Source organism: Eretmochelys imbricata, chromosome 3 (genome assembly GCF_965152235.1).
Source record: "Eretmochelys imbricata isolate rEreImb1 chromosome 3, rEreImb1.hap1, whole genome shotgun sequence".
NCBI lineage: Eukaryota > Metazoa > Chordata > Testudines > Cheloniidae > Eretmochelys > Eretmochelys imbricata.
In genome coordinates this window covers 156,913,700-156,928,867 of record NC_135574.1, presented here as the reverse complement: position 1 = coordinate 156,928,867, position 15,168 = coordinate 156,913,700, and the positions used below count along the sequence as shown (strand labels likewise).

Sequence of the window (15,168 nt, the reverse complement as noted above, 5' to 3'; positions counted from 1 at the left end):
GCTGCAGTTTCCACGGTATGCATCCGATGAAGTGAGCTGTAGCTCACGAAAGCTCATGCTCAAATAAATTGGTTAGTCTCTAAGGTGCCACAAGTACTCCTTTTCTTTTTGCGAATACAGACTAACACGGCTGTTACTCTGAAACCTGTCAGTGTGCTTAGTGTTATCATTAGACAAAATTAACCTTCCTTCACTGCAGGACTGCAGAGCCTTAGGAAACTAACATTTCTCAGCCTACTTATAAGTACTTTATTCTTTGGGTAGATCTTCCAAATGCTCAGTAGTTATAATTTTGCAGAATAAAAGATAGGAATGTATTACAGTCTCAAGGCAACCCCACAAATTCAGACACTCACAGTTAAAGGTAAAACCTTCATATACACTACTTTGTTAAAGTGGCATTTTAATTTCTTTATATCTCTGCACTTCCTGGTCCCAGGCATGATTAAAGGCAGAACTGCCAGAGATGAGACCTCGCCCTAATAGACTGCCATGTGTGGAACAGTCATTGGACTGGCAGGATTAAACCAGTGATGAGAAAAGCTTCTGCTTACAATATTGCCAGGCTAATTTAGCAGACCTAAAAGGCCACTTATTGACGATTCACCCATCAGTATCAATAAGAAGAGAATGGATCAATTGACCAACAGGGACACAATCATGACTGAACTGGAGACATGAATATCAGCAGATTCTCAAGTCTGTTCAGATTGCTCATTCCGTGAAAAGCCTCAGGTTAGCTCCTGCTCCCAACCCTTGCCTTCTCAGGTGGGTTTTGTTCACCAGTGAGGGAACACGTAATAGAATGCTGAATTAATCAACATTATCCTAACTGAAGGAATCCCTGTGGATTTGCAGATGAATGATGATGCTGTGGCCCTCTCTCCCTGCTAAATGGAGCACAATTCTCTCAGTCCATGGGATCAGAAGAAGGGTAATACAATGCAGCAAAGCTACACTGCCCCCACTCCCCTTGCACACACACTACCACCTCCACCTCAAATCCACCCTTTTTGGATCCCCTACACTTTGCAGAATTTCAGGAAGACCACTTTACAGCATTTTACTTTCACTAATGGTAAGTAACAAGGATGGACTTTACCAGTGGGCTAATTAGGCTGTGCCACACATACAGCAGGTGCAGGAATTCTAGTTCAATAAATATCTTTGTTCAAGTATTCAGATGCTTAGTAGGTACTCACTAAAAAGCCAGATAAAATAAACATCAAAAACTCTGTCCTGAAGTGTGTGAATTTAACTGCAAACAGGTCAGTGTTTCAGATTATGTGATGGGGAAATTATATCCTGGTTTTACTCTGTCTCTGAGAAAGAATTTGGCAAAGAGTTACAACAGTTCTGCAAGAACATCCTTAAAAGCTGAGAGGCTGTTGGTGGCTATGCTGAGCCCATTTAGGAGTATTCCTGGTTTGAATTTCCTATTCCTAATTTGAAATTCATTTAATGTTTCAACCAGACTTTGAAATATAGTACACCATATTAGGATAATCTGTGAAATCGTTTGTTGCTAGGCATCCTTTGAAACATAACACTTCATTCTACCAATGTACCATATTAATCATTTCTGTTTAAACTCCAATTCTGAAATCTACCACCAATCCTTTCCCAGACTAAGAGATTCCATGCATATGATGAACAGCCTGGGCAATAGCCAGAAAAAGATTAAAGCATTAGGGGAATGGATAATGAGTCTCACTGCCATGTATGAGGAGCAGAATCAAGACTAATTTCCCAAACAGTAGATTAAGCCTTAAAAAAAAAAGTTTGGCAAACTCTTTTTGTTTAGTTTTGTGTGTTTATTATGATGATTTGTTTTGGTTGCTATGAATTTTGCCTAATATTTGCTCTGTAAAGCCTTGATCATCACAGCCACTGTGTTGATGGGGTTTTAGGATTTCTGCCAATTCCTGTTTCTGGGGAGGGGAAGAAAAGGGACAGGATACACACTTGACATGTTTTTAGTATTTGTAACTGAAGTTCTTAATTGCAATGGTGATAGTTTAGGCTGCGAGTCTGTCACAAAAGTCACAGATTCCGTGATTTTCCGGGATCCCCATGACTTCTGCAGCAGCCAGTGCGGCTAGTCCAGGGACCCCGCCCCCCAGTAGCAGCAGGAGTTTGGGGCTCAGGGCTGTGGGTTGACCGCGAGAGTGGGTGAGGGCTCTGGGCAGCACTTACCTTGTGGGGCTCCCCTGGAAGCGGTGACATGTCCCTCCTTCAGTTCCTAGCTCCATGTGCTGCACCGCCCACAGGCAAGCCCCCGCAGCTCCTATTGGCAGCAGTTCCTGACCATTGGGAGCTGCGGAGCCGGCGCTTGGGGCGGGGGAAGCACGTGGAGCTAGTAGCTGGGGAAGGGACATGTTGCTGCTTCCATGTAGTCACAAGGAGCTGGGTAGGGAGCCTGCCAGCCCAGCCAACACCCCCCCACCTGCACCAGCAGGGACCCAGGCCACTCCTCCTCCCCCCCCCCACGCGCACCTGTGGCACTCCCCGGGAACACCCCCCCACACCCCACCCCCCAATTTAGTCAGGGGTATATATTACAAGTCATGGACAGGTCATGGGCCAGGAATTTTTGTTTACTGCCCGTGACCTATCCATTACTTTTATTAAAAATATGTGTGACTAAAATGTAGCCTTAGTGATAGTCCCTATACCAGTAAATCAGACTGATCAGGAATGAGGCAAGGGAAGCAAAGGGAGGAGATAAGGAAATTTAATGGGGGAAAATGCAGCCTCAGAAATAAGAGGTAAATGGAAAGATCCACCTACTGCCCTCAAGTATCTCCTTGACAAGCCATGAATCACACTGTCAGAAAAGTGATGAAATCCACTGGCATACACCCTGGGCAGGGAAGAAGATCAAAATCTCTCTCTCCCATCAACTTTTTATTCTCCTCTAAACCTTAGCCATCTATTGGCTCACAAGCTATAGAAAGCATACACATACACTAGATTGTCTTTTATTCTCAAAATAATTGTGAATGAGCCACAATAAACCAACGTAAAATCCATCTTTTAAGACATCGTGTAACCCTTAACCTTACTACTGTGACTGTGGGGGAGGGCACAAATTATTTTATCTTGCTATTTTGAAACAACAAAAAAGGGCCCTGAAGTCAAACTCAAACCTCCAACATTTGACAGACCTGTGTCACACCCTGTACAAAATTGACTTATAAACCTCTATGCTCTGTAAACCATCCATTAATTCACAGGTTCAGAAGAAACTTCTCCTAAAGACAGTCTATTCCATATTGTCCAATGCAGGTTTCTTGTAGTTTCCTCTAAAATATTTGGTACTGATAACTGTCAGACCCAGACAGGGCCGGCTCCAGCGTTTATGCCGCCCCAAAAAACAACTGCCGCCAAACGGGGCTGATGGTGCAAAAAATTGCTGCCGAATTGCCGCCGAGCACAAAACACACTGTGACGGAGCAGACGCCGAATTGCCGCCCCAGAGCCCAACGTCCTGCCTCCCCTTTATATTTGCCGCCCCAGGAACCTGCTTGGTTCGCTGGTGCCTGGAGCAGGCCCTGGACACAGAATACTGGAGTAGATGGATTATGGGTCTTATCTTGTATTCCTGTGTTCCAATGGTATAAGGCATTTCTTTCATGACCTGGTATATCACAAGTTATCACACCTTAGCATATTGTCCTCAGTATGGAAAAAGTAGCATTTTTCTTTCCCTCTGAGACCTATGCACTTGGACTACTGGTACTAAGAAAACCTTATCTTTAGCAGTGGAGGGATATGAAAAATAGTACCAATAATTGTTTTTAAAAACTATGACTTTTCGAAAGCAGTTTTTCTGAAAACACCTAACATATTCAGAATACTATTGTATAAAGCTCTTATTAGCTCTGGTGTTGAACAACCTACATAACTTTCTCTTTTCTTTGCCACTTGTAAGTAATGCAGATGATAAAACCTTTCAATCACTTCTCAGCTTTTTGTTGTTTTTTTTAAAAACACACACACACGGGATCACATATAAATACTGACAGTTTTTCATTTTTATGCAAGACCTGTTTTTTAATTTCCATTTTGGTATATGCTATGTTTTTAGAAGTGTCTTTGTTCCAATAATCGAGATAGGGTCAGCATAAAACTTCCCAGGTATTTCCTCATCCTTTTCAATATTGCTACCTAATGCCCCTTTACTATTGGCAGAGGCTCAGAAAACTTTTTATGTCTGGTTATGAAAACAAAAAACATTGCAGGTAAAGAGAAAAATGCAATAAAGTTTTATAAACTAAAACAATGTGCTCTAGAGACGACTACCAAATACTTAAAGCGGAGCAACACTTTAATTCTTCAGTTTGTAATATTTATGCTTCACTCATAAATCAGTGAGCTACTTCAGATCCAAGTCAGGTCATCTTTTTTCATTTACTAAGGCCCCAGTCATGCATTAGTATCTGCTAGGGTAGATTTGTGTCTCTTTGTATCTCAGCAGAGTCCCAAAGACCGCAATGGGACTCTACACATGCCTGTTCTAAAAGAGCCTGGTGCAAGGTCAGGCCCTTATAAAGAAAGTTTTCTATTCTTGAGGGCTGATCCTGTAAGATGCTGAACTCTTCCTGTACTATGTGTCTTTGACTCCCACTGAAGGGTCACGGCCCTTAATTTTGGATACTTGATACCTTTTTGTTCATGATTTTCACATTATACATATATTATACATACTGTCCCATTCATGCTAGACTCAATTCACGTTCACTTTTTCTTTACAGAGCTCTAAAAGATCCTGTTGGAACTAGATTTATAAACAGCAAACATGAAACAGAGTAACTTTATGAAACTTTTCAGCTATTATATTAGAATTGGAAATTTGATCACCTTTTGACTTTTGTAGCTGCATGACTTTGGGTTGTAACCCGATAAGTTCTCATAAACCATGTAGAGTCGGGGCTGGTCAATATTTGGATGAGAAAGCTCCAAGAAAAACTTGGACAGGTTGTGGTGTTGTCAATTCATTATATGACACTCTTCTCATTGAGTCAGTACTGAACTAACATGCCAGCATGGTGTTAAAGGGTCACTATAGTATTCAGGTAACATCCATAACTCTATTTCGAATCACTAAAGATGTGGTAGCCTTTTTTTGCATTTGTAGGGTTTCTGACCCCAGTATTTTGTCAAAACTTTAACTGTGATAGTGATAACATGCTACTATGGAAACTACCTCTACCATTTCAGCTGGATTTTATTCTTCACTTCCTCTCCTAAAACAAAGGTATAATGTATTGACACACAATGGGCTGCTGTCCCAAAGATGGCTGTATTCCAGTAGTAGTTGAAGTGATTCCTTTGCACATTTCCCTCTTCTTGCATAAAACAATGCATTAAGGAAGAATTTTCCCCCCACATGTGTCGCCCCCCCTCCATTTAACAGATTTTTTAAAAAGCCATTTTTCATTTCATCCCACCTTCTACTGTCAGCAGCAGATCAATAAAGGTAGGGGAAATATCCAGTTTTTATTAGAACAGGAGGATATCCATCGGGACAACAGAGCTATTTCCTGTGGATCCCAGCTGTCTATACTTTCCTGAAATTAGCAGTCATCTCTGCTATCCTAAAAATCATTTGACCCCCTCCCTTCCATCCCATCTATTTAGACATCAGAATATGTTAAAGCTGGAAACAAGAGCTACCATTGATCAGGACAACAGAAATCTCCAATGTAGTCTGTTCTTTAATTTTGCTGTGAGAGGGGAAAAGGAAGGTTACTTAACTTTTAGTAACAAGTTCTCTGAGATGTGTGGTCCTATGGGTATTAACCATGGGTGCGTGCACATATGCTCTATGCACCTGAGACTGGAAGATTCTTCACTAGCAGTGTATGTTGGTCCACACTTGTGCCCTGCGCCTCCTTGTGCTCCGAACCCAGGGCATAAGGGGTGGGGCTGACTGACCACCTCTTCAGTTCCTATTCTACCACAAATCAACTAGGAAGTATCAAAATGGGAAGGAAGGCAGGTAGTTTAATACACATTGGGACCACACATCTCAAAGAACTTCAGTTACTATAAGGGAAATAGCCTTCCTTTCTTCTTAGAGCACTGGTCACTATGTGTATTTCACAGTGGGTGGCTCACAAACAGTACTCACTGAGGAGGAGGGTGCGAGGATCCATGCTGCACCACAGACTGTAGGAATGCTGTGCCGAAGGACGTATCTGCTAAAGAAGCTTGAACCAGTGTATAATGTCTGGTAAATGTATGCAGTGAGCTCCATGTCACTGCTCTACAGATTTCTCTGAGAAGTATTCACTGGAGAGAAGCTATGAAAGTAGTATGTGCTCTATTTGAATGGGTGCTCATATCCCGAGGAGGAGAGGTTTCCATTTGTTCATAAAACAGCAGCATGCAGCCCAAAATCCATTTCCAGAGTCTTTAATCTGCTCAGCAATAAAGATGAATATTTTAAAGGGATTTTTAAAGGGTTTCATCCTTTACTGATAGAAAGGGCTCTATGTACGCCCAGAGAATGGAGCTTTCTGTCCTCCTTGGTGACATGAGGTTTTGGGTAGAATACTGGTAGATGTATGGTGGAATTCAGAGGGAACCTTTGGGATGATCTTGGGGTGCAACTTCAGGGACTTTAGCCTCATGAAACCACAAAGGGAGAAAGTCTGCCATAAGTGATGCAAGCTCACCTACTTTCCTGGTGGAGATGATTGCCATTGGGAAGGCCACTTTCTCGGGTATATGGAGAAGGGAGCAAGAGGCCAAAGGCTCGAAAGTGGATTCATAAGAGCTGACAGCACTTGGTTAAGGTCCCAATTAGGAGTAGATACTAATACTGGAGGAAAAATTCTGAGAAGACCTCTCAAAAAACCTGGTTGTAGTGTAGGTGATTACCAAGAAGCTGTCTATCAGAGGACAGAATGCGTTAATCACTGCCACATGTACACAAAATAAACTAGTGGATGGGCTGGTGGATAAACTCGATTACTTCAGTAACAGGAGATATGCCAAGATGGTAGTGATTGCAGATTACAGCAAAAGTACATGGCGATGTTGGCACCAGATGGAGAACCTCTTCCATTTGGCAGCATATCATTTTTTTCTAGAAGCCTTTCTGGTGTTAGTGAGAATGGATTGTATTTCTGAGCACAAGCTCTCTAAGCTCACTGCCCATCCAAATACCAGGCTTTGAGGTGGACAGATGTTGGGTTGAGATGGCTGGTTTTACCTTTGTCTTGAGTCAGAGGGTTCAGCAATGGCTGTAGCTGATATATGGGTGTGTGGACATCTGGAGGTTGCTAGTGAACCAAAACTCTCGGCCACCAAGCTGCCACTAGGATCATTGTTGATTTGTCCTGTTTGATCTTGTTAAGGACCCAAGGTAAGAGGGAAATACTTGGGAAAGCATACATCAGTGGTTTTGACCATTGTACCAGGAATGCATTCCCTCTAGTATTGTGCGCTTGAGCAGTACAGGAGCAGTAGGTTGGACGCTTCTTGTTTACCCGTGATGCAAAGAAGTCCCATTACAGGGACCCCCACTTCTGGAAGAAGTTCTGTAGCATCAAGCTGTGAAGCTCCCACTCATGGTCCCTGTAGAAGTGTCTGCTGAGGCTGTCGGTTAAGGTGTTCATTACTCCAGGAAGGTGCACCTCTCAAAGGGTGATCTGGGGTTGGATGCACCAAATCCATAGTTTGACTACCTCTGCACAAAGAGGGGTGGACCTCACTGTCCTCTACTTATGTAGAACCCTGTGGTCATGTTGTCCAACATGACCAGAACATATTGGGAATGTGCTAAAAAACAGAAACCTTCTGCAAGCCTCATACCTTCCTTGAAGTTTCAGTAGATTGATGTGTAGCTGGGATTCTTTTCGGGCTCAAAAATTTGGTGCCACTTGGTTGCTCTGTGATGATTGAGATTGGTTTGTCTAAGGTATCTCTGTTCAGAGCACAAACCATGCATAATCACACCTGAAGGCAGTAAAGATGGAGCCTTATGTAGGGTGTTATGTATAACAGGTGGCTATGTGAGCTAAAAGGATCCGATTGGAACAAGCTGTCAGGCAGAGTTGGGCAGTGAGGTTCCTCATTGCGAGGAACCTGTTCAGAGTTAAATAGCCTTTGGCTGAAGTTGAGTCCAAAGTCACTGCAATAAATTCTGCATGGCTGTCCATTTGCTCTTCTTTTTGGGAAAAAGGAAATATCTCTAATAGAAACCCTTCCCCTTGTGTTGAGGGGGCATGGGATCTATGGCTCCTAGCTGAAGAAGGCAATCTATCTCCTGTCTGACAAACCTCTCATGAAAGAGGTCCCTGAAGAGGGCTGGGGAGAGGGATTTCATGTAGGGATGGAAAGGAATTCTACTGTGTAGCGGTGGAGATGATCTCTGGAACCCATCTGTCTAGTGTAACGTGTTGATACATTGGAAAGAAGTGGAAGTGGGTATCTGGCGATGTGGAGACTGGCTGGAGCTCTTGAAGCTCCTGTCAAAATGACTTCTTGATGGGGTTGTGGGTGAAAAGTGGCGAGTATGTTGTCTGCTGCGGTGTAACTTCTGGTGTTTCCTGCTGGTTTGTAAGACTGTTGATTAACAAGGAGCTGGGGGAGGGATGCTGACTGTAAGGAGACAGTTTAGAGTACTTCCTCCAATGTGCTGGGGTATAATTCCACAGGGAGAGGAGGGTCATCTGGGAACCTTTGAGAGAGTGTAATGACTCATCCATTTTTTACTGAACAGAATGTTACTCCCAAAGGGGAGGTCCTCCATCATAGCTTGGACTTCCTTAGAAAACCTTGAGGGGTGAAGCCAAAAGCCCACCTCATGATGACTACTGAAGTCACCATGGTACAGTGTCACATTAAGTAACACTTGCAGGGACAACTGCTATGATCTTTCCCTTATTGAGGACAGCCTGAAATTGGCAACAGTCTTTGAGTGTTCTCGGCTCTCAGTACTGATGGTACTGGTCCATGCTCCCTGGCAACTCCAGACACACTCACACCAAGGTGCAGAGTCTCACCTGATTTAGAAGCTGTAGGGGAGGCAGTTCTCTTCTTAGAGGGACTAGGTGAGGATTTCTCCCACTTCTTATTAGCGTGTTTTTTCTTACACTCTTCTTGTCTGTGCCTGCTAGAGCCTTTAAGTCTGGACTTGGATGATATGGGACTAAGGTAAACCCAGTCCAGATAGCTAGTAATAGGTGGATCCTGTTGATGTACAGCAGGGTCAGAAGACCCAGAGTTGGGCTGTGGCCTCATGGAGAGCTCCATCAAATGCATCCTAAATCAGAATTTGCAAGAGCGTCATGTACGAGGTGGAAATGAACAATAAGTCTTGCACTTGGATGGAATGTGAGCCTCTCCGATGCAGTACAAGCAAGAGGCATGGGGATTACCAACTGGGAAGATCCTGGGGCAGGCCATGCAGGATTTAGGGCATAACAGGTGACCTGAATGGTGGGAATAACGGTGGCAGAACTCCTAATCCCAAAACACTATCTACTGTGACACAGTCGGGCCAGATGGCTATAGGAGAGTAATAGAAGGCAGATACACTAGACCCAGGCTAAGTAGGTCCCTTTTCCCTGTGTAAGGTAACAGGGAAGGTTCCAGAACAATCAGGAACATTCTGGAGACAATTAAGACAGGCTGAATAGAACACCTGCAGCCAATCAAGAAGCTGCTAGAATCAATTAAGGCAGGCTAATCAGGGCACCTGGGTTTTAAAAAGGAGCTCATTTCAGTTTGTGGTGTGCATGTGAGGAGCTGGGAGCAAGAGGCACTAGGAGCTGAGAGTGAGAATGCGGACTGTTGGAGGACTGAGGTGTACAAGCATTATCAGACACCAGGAGAAAGGTCCTATGGTGAGGATAAAGAAGGTGTTGGGAGGAGGCCATGGGGAAGTAGCCCAGGGAGTTGTAGCTGTTGCACAGCTGTTCCAGGAGGCACTCTAGACAGCTGCATTCCACAGGGCCCTGGGCTGGAATCCAGAGTAGAGGGTGGGCCTGGGTTCCCCCCAAATCCTCCCAACTCCTGGTCAGACACAGGAGGAGTCGACCTGGACTGTGGGTTCAGAAAAATGGCCAAGCTGAGGGCTGCCTTGAAGCTCCAAGGTTAGCAAATCTGCCAATAAGCGCAAGACCCACCAAGGTAGAGCAGGAACTTTGTCACACTGTATACGCAAAGTAAAAACTATTTACAAGAAAACCTGGGCAGAAGACAGGAATTCTAGCAAAGCTGCGGATACTGTTGGAGTTTTGTCTTGGACCATGAGCAGTAGATAGCAACTGGAGAGATGGTTGGTGTGGGCCACCCTTATACTTCTGGTTTGGAGCCCGAGGAGGTGCAGGCATGGACCAAGGGCACTGCTAGTGAAGAATCTTCCAGTCTCATGTATGCACACTCACAGTAAATACCTATAGGGACCAGCACTTGAAGAAGAACACAGCATTAAAGTTGCTGTTCCCTGCCTCTTGCCTTCTCTTTCATTCTTCTGCTCTGCTCCCACTCTGTAGTCATGGAAGTACAAGATCCCATACACCTGCCTTTCCCCTCTGCATGAACTACACCTTTGAAGTCCTTCTATCTCACTTCCTGCTGTGAGAAAGATTAAGGAAACTGATGGGCCACTGTCTGTAAAGCACTTTGAAATCTTCATCAATGATGGTGCTACATACACTCAAGCTATTATTACTACGGCTATATTATCCAGTTAGATGGACTTGCCTTTACTGATGAATACCATTCAGTGAACCAGGACCAGCCTCAGTGAAAACTGTGCCCTGGGCGAACTTGTATTTTGGCGCCCTCCCTCCTCCTCCCACCATCACCCCTGGCTCCTGTGGGCTCCCGCTCCTCCGCCATCACCTACCTACACTTCATATGGAATGTCCACAGGAAAGTCCATTCAACGTAGATGGGTGTCTCCCATGGTCCACTGTGAGTTAAGTATCCCTTGATGAGCCACTTACTTTGACTAGTCACTTCAAGATGTGCTGGCTAACCACCTTGTGGATGTTACCCCAGGAGCCAACATTTGAAATACAGGTATAGAGACAGTACTCATAACTTCAAATACAAAAATGATATATGCATACCAATAGCATAAACATATTCAGCAAATCATAACCTTTTCATAGACATCTTACATGCCACATTTTGTGCAAGATTTGTTGCAAATATATAATAGTGGTTGCAACAATGATCTACATGGTCATGTTTTAATCAGATAACGTCACAATGAGTAACTGCTACAACTAGCAAATTCCTATTCCTAGGCCTCTGTCCGCAGAAGTAAGGGTGGCATGGTAAATGGTGTAATGCCACACTTACTTCTGTGCTGTTGGGGTGGCTTGTGGTGTCTGGCACTTGGCCTGCGGCTCAAGGCAGGCTTCGCGCTGTCACATGGGGCTGCATTTTGCCAGAGCCCATGGCCCTCCTGCAGCCCTAACCACTCCTGGCTCACCACAAGCATTCTGACAGGAAGTACCAAGCAGTAATAACAATAATAATAATACAAGTGTGTGTGTGTGTGTGCGCGCGTGATAGAGAGAGCCTGTGTGTGAGCTTGGGGGATTGTGTGACAGAATGTGTGTTGGGGAGTGTGAGACTCTGTGTGTGTGACAATCTGAGATGGAAGACTGAGAGGCAGAGCGTATGCGGGTCTGAGAGCCAGTCTGTGTATGAGAGAGACAATGTGTGTGTGACAATCTGTGTTGGGGGATTGTGAGACAGAGTATATGTGGGTGTGAGAGCCTGTGGGTGTGTGTTTTAGGGAAGTCTGAGAGACAGTGAGCACACTGTCACTTTAAGTCCCCTCTCTCCCCCCGACTCATGTGGAAATTTTGCTCCTCCTGGCCCCGGCCCAGCTGGCCCCCACCAGAGATCGAGTGGCACAGGGTCGCAGGCAGGGAGGGACCTGGCTCCGCTCCAGGCAGCGAGCGGTGTGCTGTGCCGCCAGTGACTGCCCCAGCTGCACCACTCTGGGCTCCCCGGGGCAGAATTGGAGCCCTCAGCCAACTGGCTGAGGCATGAGTGAGGGAAGCGGGAGGGGTCAGGGAGAAGCCTGCTGGCCCAGAGCAAGGGAGGGGCCAGAGAAGAGAGGCGTCCAGCCACAGCCAGCCAGGGGAAGCCCAAGTCCCTTGTGGTGCCCCCTGGATACAGCGCCCTGGGCGTGGGCCCTGTTTGCCTGGCCCTAAGGCTGATCCTGCAGTGAACATTCATGGAAAAATGGAAGCTTCCTCAAGTGACAATAAAAGCAGGTCTTTGACAAATCACCCTTTCAGTACACATGACTAGGCTTGTGTATACAGTGGCATGGTGACAGATGTTAGCACTGAATAGAACCAGTACAGATCAGCCTCTGGCCACCTTAAACTATTGTTCCCGGGCCAGCAGAAAGTGTAAGCACTAGCTGATCTCCAGTGAAAAGCTGAAAACATCAAACAGAGAAAAATGCTAAAAATTATTTAAGCTACAATGGGGCAAATTCTTCCCTGATTTACAACCCTGCAACTCCAGTTACTTGAATGGGGGTGGGGGTGGAAAGCCAGTGCACAATTTGACACAAGGAAGAGTAACTGTTCCACCTCATCACATATATTTTTGAAGATGGCTAGTATAGGGTGCGACACCCTGGCACCCCCTTATCCACCACTGTCATATAATTAGGATATGTTTTGCACAAAGTATGCCTTGTGAGGTATCATTCTAAAAGTCTTGATCTGCAAGACATTAATATCTTGTTGGATTGTATGTGCTATTAGGTATGTGAAGTTATGAAGTTTGGCTAAGTATGTGTTACTGAAACATGTTGTGAGGTTGAAAACACCCAGAAGCCGCCTTTCAGGTACAAAGGTAAAAAGGTCAAACAATGTTAACGGCTTATTGTGGAAATGCTCACAAACATAAGGATTACCTCAGGAACTGTGTACAACAGAAACCTCTCAGAGTTAGCACTAGACAATGGGAACTGTTTGACCCAGGTCACAGCAAAAGAGCTTTCCAGCAAGTGGGAAGAGGATTTAAAAGGGGGAAATGATATCATGATGGTACCTCACTCTCCCTACAACAACACACCTGGAAACACCTGACGCACAAAGACTGAACTAGGGGAAGTGATGGTCCCAGGCTAAAGGGATTTCTAGCTTATGCATGAAAACCTGGGAAACCCAAGCTGCAAAGCAAAGGCAGCTTGTCCCTTAAGAATCTGCCAGCCTGTTTATCACTCAGGGTGAGAATTTGCTAATTCATCTGGTATGTTAAGAGCAGTCTGCATTTTTGTTTACTTACTAGGTAATCTGCTTTGATCTGTTTGCAATCACTTATAATCATGTAAAATTAGGGCGGTCAATTAATCGCAATTAACTTGCGATTAACTCAAATTAATCACTATTAATTGCACTTATAACAATAGAATACCAATTGAAATTTATTAAATATTTTTGGATGTTTTTCTACATTTTCAATATTGATTTCAATTACAACACAGAATACAAAGTGCACAGTGCTCACGTTATATTATTTTTGATTATAAATATATGCATTGTAAAAATGATAAACAAAAGAAATAGTATTTTTCAATTCATCTCATTCACGTACTGAAGTGCAATCTCTTTTATCGTGAAAGTGTTACTTACAAATGCAGATTTTTTTTGGTTACATAACTACACTCAAAAACAAAACAGTGTAAAACTTTACAGCCTACAAGTCCACTCAGTCCTACTTTTTATTCTACTAATCGGTAAGACAAACAAGTTTGTTTACCTTGACAGGAGATACTGCTGCTTGCTTCTTATTTACAATGTCATCTAAAAGTGAGAACAGGCTTTTGCATGGCATTTTTCTAGCTGGCGTTGCAAGGTATTTACATGCCAGATATGCTAAACATTCGCATGCCCCTTCATGCTTTGGCCACCATTCCAGAGGACATGGTTCCATGCAGATGACGCTCATTTAAAAAAATATGCATCAATTAAATTTGTGACTGTACTCCTTGCGGAGGAAACTGTATATCTCCTGCTCTGTTTTACCCGCATTCTGCATATATTTCATGTTATAACAGTCTCGGATGATGACCCAGCACATGTTGTCCGTTTTAAGAACACTTTCACTGCAGAGTTGACAAAACACAAAGAAGGTACCAATGTGATTTCTAAAGATAGCTAAAGCACTTGACACAAGTTTTAAACATATGAAGGGCCTTCCAAAATCTGAGAGGGATGAGCTGTGGAGCATGCTTTTAGAAGTCTTAAAAGAGCAACACTGATGTGGAAACTACAGAACCTAAACCACCAAAAAAGAAATTAACCTTCTGCTGGTGGCATCTGACTCAGATGATGAAAATGAACATGCATCAGTCCACACTGCTTTGGATCCTTATCAAGCAGAACCCATCATCAGCATGGAAGCATGTCCTCTGGAATGGGGGATGAAGCATGAAGAGACATATAAGTCTTTAGGTTTCAGAGTAACAGCCGTGTTAGTCTGTATTCGCAGAAAGAAAAGGAGTACTTGTGGCACCTTAGAGACTAACCAATTTATTTGAGCATAAGCTTTTGTGAGCTACAGCTCACTTCATCGGATGCATAAGATGAAGTGAGCTGTAGCTCACGAAAGCTTATGCTCAGATAAATTGGTTAGTCTCTAAGGTGCCACAAGTACTCCTTTTCTTTTTTTCTTTATATAAATCTTTAGCGCATCTGGCACATAAATATCGTGCAATGCCAGCTACAACAGTGCCATGTGAACGCCTGTTCTCACTTTCAGGTGACATTGTAAGTAAGAAGCAGGCAGCAGTATCTCCCGTCAATGTAAACAAACTTGTTTGTCTTACCAATTAGCAGAATAAGAAGTGGGACTGAGTGGACTTTTAGGGTCTAAAGTTTTACATTGTTTTATTTTTGAATGCAGTCTTTTTTTACATAATTCTACATTTGTAAGTTCAACTTTCATGATAAAGCGATTACACTACAGTACTTGTGAATTGAAAAATATATATTTTTGGTTTTTTACAGTGCAAATATTTGTAATAAAAAATAAATATAAAGTGAGCACTGTATAGTTTGTATTCTGTGTTGTAAGTGAAATTAATATATTCTAAAATGTAGTAAACATCCAAAATATTTAAAATAAATGGTATTCAATTTTTTTAATCGTGTGATTAAGCGCGAC

General features: G+C 43.6%; 1 protein-coding gene across 1 annotated transcript in view; it reads right to left on the bottom strand.

Moving 5' to 3' along the window:
- CDC42BPA (CDC42 binding protein kinase alpha) overlaps positions 1–15,168 on the bottom strand; it is a 323,366-nt gene that overhangs the window by 79,113 nt on the left and 229,085 nt on the right. The window lies entirely within an intron of this gene.